At 42.5% G+C, this 6,905-nt stretch overlaps 1 long non-coding RNA gene across 1 annotated transcript; it reads right to left on the minus strand.

Annotated features, from left to right (window-relative positions):
- Positions 1-961: 961 nt before the first annotated feature.
- Positions 962-6,149, minus strand: LOC104150925 (uncharacterized). Its single transcript, XR_695694.2, has 4 exons — positions 6,061-6,149; positions 4,097-4,250; positions 2,031-2,150; positions 962-1,417 (listed from the first exon to the last, which is right to left on the minus strand). It is a non-coding gene; the product is annotated as an uncharacterized lncRNA (long non-coding RNA).
- Between the last annotated feature and the right edge of the window lie 756 nt (positions 6,150-6,905).

The raw sequence follows: 6,905 nt of genomic DNA on the forward strand, positions 1-6,905 counted from the left end.
CAGGAGCCAAAAGGATTACGCTGCATATGCACAGAGTGAATAGGCTTTCTGGCCTGAAAGTTTTCACATGAGGTGGGTAGTTCAAAGAGATGTGCAGTAGCTATTGAACCTGCCCTATGCCCAGTTGGGATGCGAGTCCAAGCTTCGGCAGAAATCTGACGGGAGACAGTGCGGAGGGAACAACAGCATTTGTTAGAATTTTTCTCTGTCAAAGGGCGTTTTTTTTTTTTTTTCTGAGCACAGCAGAAAAGGTAGCGGGAGCATAAACTATTTTTGAGAGCAGGACCATGCATGCAAACAGCACGGGAGGAAGCCACTGAGTAGGAAAGTGGATCAAGAGGAATGAAACCGGGTTTAGAGCAAGAAGAGGGAGATAAATGGTTAGGGTGACAAGTAGGTAGTGGAATCTGAGGGAAGAAGTGGTGACAGGGAAACAGGCAAAGACTGCATGATGTGCATTAGGGACAGTGCATCCCCTTATGCCCTCTTCCAGCATGTATGCGACAACATATGGAGAGGTGCTTCTTCAAATCACCCGGGATGCAGGGTAACCCCTACCTTTCTGGATGCATCTGAACTTTCTCTACCCTCTCCTCATGTGAGTTGGGGGAATCTAAGTGTCCTTCTCCACATGAGACAGGCTCTGAGGAGATCACACTTAGAGTCAGTGCCTGAGAAAACGCTGGCCACTGCTGTCCAAGTATCTTCTCTCATTCTCCCCGGTGGGCCAGGATTGGTGTGATCTCTGAATTTAGGCTTGGGAAAATAAACAAATACATTATGCACATGCCAGGCCTCCGTGTGATTTAGCAAAGAAATACTTTTTCTGTTCTTCCTTATTTTAGGAAGTGTTTTAGATGTTGATGTAAAACATTAATATCTACTTCCAGGTAAGTTTTTATCTGCCGGACTGACAATTCCAGCACCCATAGGACATCTTTCCATTGATCTATGGCTTAACTTCAAGGTAGAAAATTGAGTTAGCTCACTTCAAAACACCATTTTCCATGCTGAAATGTACTTGGAAGGATATAAATTCAAAGCAAACCAGATTCCCCCAAAATACCCAAGAACAAATTACACCTAATATTCATTCGCTCAAGAAAGATGCCATCTGGCTTCAGCTGAAGGCACAAGCACAGCTTATCATGTGCTCCTGAGACAAACATTTTCACATCCTCCTGATTACAGCACCCAGAACATCTGCTGCTCAAAATAGTCTCAAGCACTCGGTCTCTTCAAACACACTATTCCTTGCAGGTAGAAAATAAATCACGTTATAGCCTACGCTGTCTTCAATGAGCTTTCATCAGACAGGTATCTACTTTCCCAGGTTTTGATATAAATTGTAAGTACTCTGAAGTTAAGGATGTTCAGGTTTGGCCTGGAGAGTTAGTTTTGCTTGCTCTTGAAATTCCTAAAACAAACAAACAAAAAAAAAAGTCAAAGAGGAAACATTAGAGCAGGTCAGGCTTGTAATCTATCCCTGAATTTGTTTACTTGAACTCATACATAGGCCAAATTTTGCAAAACATCTTTATAGCCATCTCTCCAAATTGCAGAGCCCCATGTTAGCTGTAGCAATTGAAAATGCAACTGAGAATAGAGCTGTTTTAAGGCCAGCCAAGTTGATATTTCATGTAATCTTTCACAGTGATGAGATCATCTTCTACTACCGAGCTAATACTATAATCGAGATAAGTCCTTGTTTTAGAGGGGCCATGACTGACACACTCCTTCCTTCTGCCTTAAAGGCACAATCCTGCTTCTATAGCAATCGAGTGTCCAATGTTTCTTCTGTAGTTTCTTAAGTTTTAAGAAAAAGTAATTTCCTTTGCCATTACATATAAGAATAGAAGAACGAGTCAAAAAAAAAGAGAAGCTGATTTAATGAATAAAAAGCCTCAAAATCTGAGGTCAGATTTTAGCGTGCGTAAATTTAGCTGATTTCCACAGTGGCCCACACTCTGCTTAACCCTGCGCACAGAACTGCCCCAATACACAAAAAAGGATTTTTGTGTGGAGGCTACCTTGTCGCCTTCCAGATGAGGATCTTCTCAGGCAGCCTCCGAAGAACTTGTGTTGCAGATCTTTGCACCTTTTTTGCGAGTGCTCCAGCCAGGTTCACCCAAGCATACGTAGTTGACAATCTGCAAAAAGGCAAACGTGTTTGCAATTAACAGAATCCTTATTCTACTGTATACAAATAAGGAAAAGGGAAAGATACTGTTAAACGAAGACAGCCACCAAAGGAATTATTTTGCTTCCAATTAGCTTCACAAGGAAAAAGCCTTTTCAACGACTGGTTTCCGTTGGGTCTAACTAGATGTTCTCATTTGTTTTGCAGGAGCTCAGAGATTAGCCCTTCATTAGGGCAGAGTTTAGCGAAACAGCCAATTTAAAACCCATTCCCCTACTCCATAGATTTTTGTCTTCCTTTTAACTAAGATGATTTGCGGGTAGGTCGTTTATCTTCTCTGACACATGTTGCTGTTTAGCTTCTGATCACTTTGTAAAGTGCACAAACACACACGCCAAAAAGGATTTCATGGACATTTTATGATACGGAAAGGAGAAAAAAATATAACAGTTTCATAACAGTGTCAACTTTTCTAAGAGATTATCCTGCCATGGTAGTTAGCTAGCTGTACTGTATTTGATACAAACTTTCCCTTCATTTCATTTTTTTCCTGTCTGTTTTATATTCAAACATAACACTTGCAACAGAGCAATCATTCAGATCAAACAGGCATAGTCAGGATTTGACAAGGAAGACAGACCTCCGAAAAGCTCTGAAGAAATGCTGTGGCAGCTCGTACAGATAGGCTTGACATACAACAAACTTCCTTTCAAAAAGCATTGAATAACAGTATTGCTAAAAGTATCTATTTTAAGGACAACTACAAAATAACATCTCTCACAATTTCTGGTCCTTACTATAATTATGCCTTACCTGAGAGTTGCATCTTTTGCACAAACTATGTCTCAGGAGGCTTCGATAAGGAAGAAAGCACCTATTTCTACAGTCACACATGAAGGAAGAGAAATACTCCCCCAGCCTAATCAAATTCTACTTGAAGTTACTTCCACCCTCTCAGACCTGTCCTATGCCATTGCAGTTTCTAATTCACTTGCTGGCTTGAAGGGCTAAAATCTGGGTGCTTTGGTAAACCATTCCTTTATTAACCCTGCAGAGGCAGTCGCATTACACGGGCAGTTTAAAAAAAAAGAAATCTTTTTTCAGGATAGAAAGATCTCAGGCAGCATTCTAATAAGTGATACCGCTATTCATTGCATTAACAAACACAGTCAGGGCTATTTACTTTCTCTAACTAAACAACATAGCCCTAAATAACATATGATCACACATTACCTCGCTCTTCTCTAAATCACCTTACTAACAGGGTCTGCCTTACCCAAAGGAAAACTGAGTAGAAACGTGCTGATGTTATTTTGCAGCTCTGTGCTATTTGATTAAATCCCCATTTGCTGTGCTCTTTGGCCACCCCCTTTCTCAAGGCTGTATCTATCACACAGCTGTTCCACATTGGGTTGGGGAATTCATTTGGAGACTCAGGAAAGCAATAGCTTGGCAATTCCAGCACCGCAAAGGCAAAGCTGAAACGCCTTTATGCAGCACCTGCTGAGGGGACCTTTTACTGCTTTCATAATGTGGAACAGGAGTTTGGCCCCAAGGGGAGGATCTCACTATACACATGCAAAACCCCAGGTTCTGCCTCATTATAGTTATTGGCCTACCAATTAACTTGCTTCCTGTGAGAGCTGGGAGGAAGGCATTTGGTTCATTGAGATACTCAGGCTCCAGTTTGTTAGGCTTTTTTACTTTAAGGACTGTCTATGTCCTTAAGTAGCATTTGTCAGTAGCCATCTCAAAACGCTAGGCCAGATGCTATCCCAAGCATCACTCCCCACCCTTTTACAGATGGGTAAACTGAGGCACAGGACAGGCCCTCTTACACATTAATGGAGCACATCCGTAACTCAGCCCAGCTCTCGAGACTCACGGCACTGTGTGTGCAGTCAGTCTTCATTCACACAGCTTCTGTCTGCCCAGCTATCAGATAACTATTTGTACCTGGTTCTAATAACGGGTGTCAGAAGTACTCGTTCCTGGAAATGTTCTCTGTTTGAGAATATGTCTGGGATGCCCAGTCCTTTGAGAGTTTACTGCAGGTCATTTAAAACGTCCTTCTGGTACATCATTCAGAGTCATCCATTGGCAGTACCGTCTGCAACAATAAGATATTCCATTTGTAACGACTGTAACGAGTGGAAAAAAACATTAACAAATGTAAAAAATGCCTGAAATAAAAATTCTCCTCTAAATAAGCTGTGTAATGCTCCAAGACTATTTAATACAAGCAGCACCTATGACGTAGCACATACCTACAAAGTGTTAAACTGTGCTACTGTAGTAAAACTGTCAGCCTTGATTATTTAAAAGGTGACTACCTGCAGGGTTCGCTTTCATTCGCTCTTGTTATTAGTACGTCCCACATGTCTGATCAAACTGGCCAGCGCTCCACTGCGTTTGGTGGATATTGCACTTGGCCCTTGCTCCCGATTCATCAGTCACAGACACAAAAGTTTGGCTTCCCCTTTCTGAGCAACAGAGTTTTATTCCTGATGGCATCCCTCTGCAGTCAAATAAAGTTAACGCACGCACTCCTCAGCAAATCCACGCTAATGCCATAAACACACAGCAGTGTTGCAGCCAAGACAAAGGACTGTGTGTTGTGACAAAAGATGCGTATCACACCAGCGTTGCAGTTGATTTTGACATGCAGTGCAGAGCTGACACTGCACAAGCCATGGTTTCTAATCCCGCTCGTCCCTTCCTGCCCATCGCTTTTCTTCAAGCGTTTTCAGCTGTCTGTGGGCCCCATTTCACTCTCCACATCTGCAACTCCCATCTGACCTTAAGTCTAGCCCATATTCATTCTATGCATCCCTTAAAGCACGAATACCATCTAGTCCATCTCCACACTAGAGTTAAACAACTTATACCGCCTTCACACCGTGACAGAAAGAAGGTTTATGCAATCTTTGTGCTTATATTAAACAGTAATACTCATCAAGTAATATGGGTTGGGTTCAGAGCTCACTGTCTCAGGTGGAAACGGGGAGTAAAATACTTTCCTTTCATGGAATCACTCCAGAATCTGGCCTTTCACACACACTACAATAATTTTAAAGTTTAAAGGGAGCTTTGCCTGATTCAGATGCCTTTACCAAGAGCTCTTATAAACTAAGATATGCTTTAAAATAAATATGGGCTAGATCGTCTTTGATGTCAACCTATAGCTGTGATTTGTATCACTTACATGATTAATTAGTCTAGCCAAAATTTTTAATACCATTTTACATGCCCCAGAGAGAGAGAGAGAAAGATAAAGATTTGATTTTCTATGAATGGGCCATTGCTAGCTGCGAAATTGCTTGCTCTTATCTATAGCAAAGCCCTTTGTGGACTGCACGAGGAGCACAATGCCAGTGGTTTCCATCCGCGTACAGCTCCTCACTCAGGGCGTTTTCCAGATACGGCTGACTACCTTTCCCTGTCCTCACTGTTAAAAATGGAGTAACCCCAGAGGCAAAGAAAGATTTAGCGGTCAAAAGCCAAGCCTGTGGCAGAGTCAAGAACAGAGCTTGCAGCTTCCGAGTGATTCCCGAAGGCCTGCTGTAACCGCCGCGCAGCACCGCGCTATCGGGGCGCGACCACGGGTCGAGCTCTGCTCCAAGGGCAGAGGCTGGCTACGGAGCTGTCAGCCCCGCTGCGGCTCCGGGCGCGCGTGCGTGTCCGTTTCCGTCCCATTCCCCTAAAACCTTTACGGAGCTTTTTTTTTTTTTTTCCAATGTGTCACAAGAGAATAAATGCCTGAGACATTATCTGCCCCTTCCAAGCGTCCAGAGAATATGCATGACATCATGGGCATGACTCCCCCACTAATCACATTATATGCTGTTTAACTTAACACTGCTAAGCTTCGTCTGATAACATTGTAAATACCATTTTATTGTAAATCAGATTATACAAACCTCCTCAGCGTTTAGGTCAGTTCTTGCGTGAGGTCCTTGTTCCCCCTCCTCTCTACTACCCCAAATTGAATCTTTTTGGTGTCTGAGCCACGGCATTTCTACAGAAGGAAGCACAAGAAGAAAAGAAGGCTGAGCTATTATCTGTGTCTAAGTCAGCACTGCAGAGTGCAATAAGTGGACAGAGGACTCCGTGCATCTGTTCTTTTTCTCTTTCTTCCCTTGGAATAAAATCAATAGGTTTTGTTTTTCCCTTGAAGCTGGCTGGATTTCATTACAATCTTCCTGTGAGGTAGCATATACTTGAGACCTATCATTTCCTTCTATCAAGCCTAAGCCGAGTTATTCCAGTTGGTAGCCACTGTGTTCTTATCCAGCTTGGCCTTAAGGTTTCTATTTATTTGCAAAGAAAGCTGTAGAAATGTTATTTTTATTTTCATTTTTGCATTTGATTATCTTTTCTCTAACGAAATAACCGAATTCAGACTAAAATAAAGAATAGCCCAGCATCAGCAAGAGCTTCACAGAGTTTAACACGCTGATGCCTCCCAGTTCCTGAGAAGGGTATTTTAATTTTCACATTCTGACACATTCGTTGCTGAGGAAGATATGTAAAAAGCTTCTAAACTTTTAGAAAACCTCGGCAACAGGATTTCCCAACATTTCTAGACTAGTGCATGATAAGATGCTCCTCTCCCTTCTTCCCTAATTTTATCAAGGCCATAAATACCCTGTGCTATTAAGCAGAGGTCTGAGAATCCAGACTTCTGAGGTCTAGTCTCAGCTGTGCTCAGATCCGTGTTCCCGTCCTCGCTGCAGGCAGAACTGGCTCTTGGTGCTTTCCTGAA

Source organism: Struthio camelus, chromosome 11 (assembly GCF_040807025.1).
Source record: "Struthio camelus isolate bStrCam1 chromosome 11, bStrCam1.hap1, whole genome shotgun sequence".
NCBI lineage: Eukaryota > Metazoa > Chordata > Aves > Struthioniformes > Struthionidae > Struthio > Struthio camelus.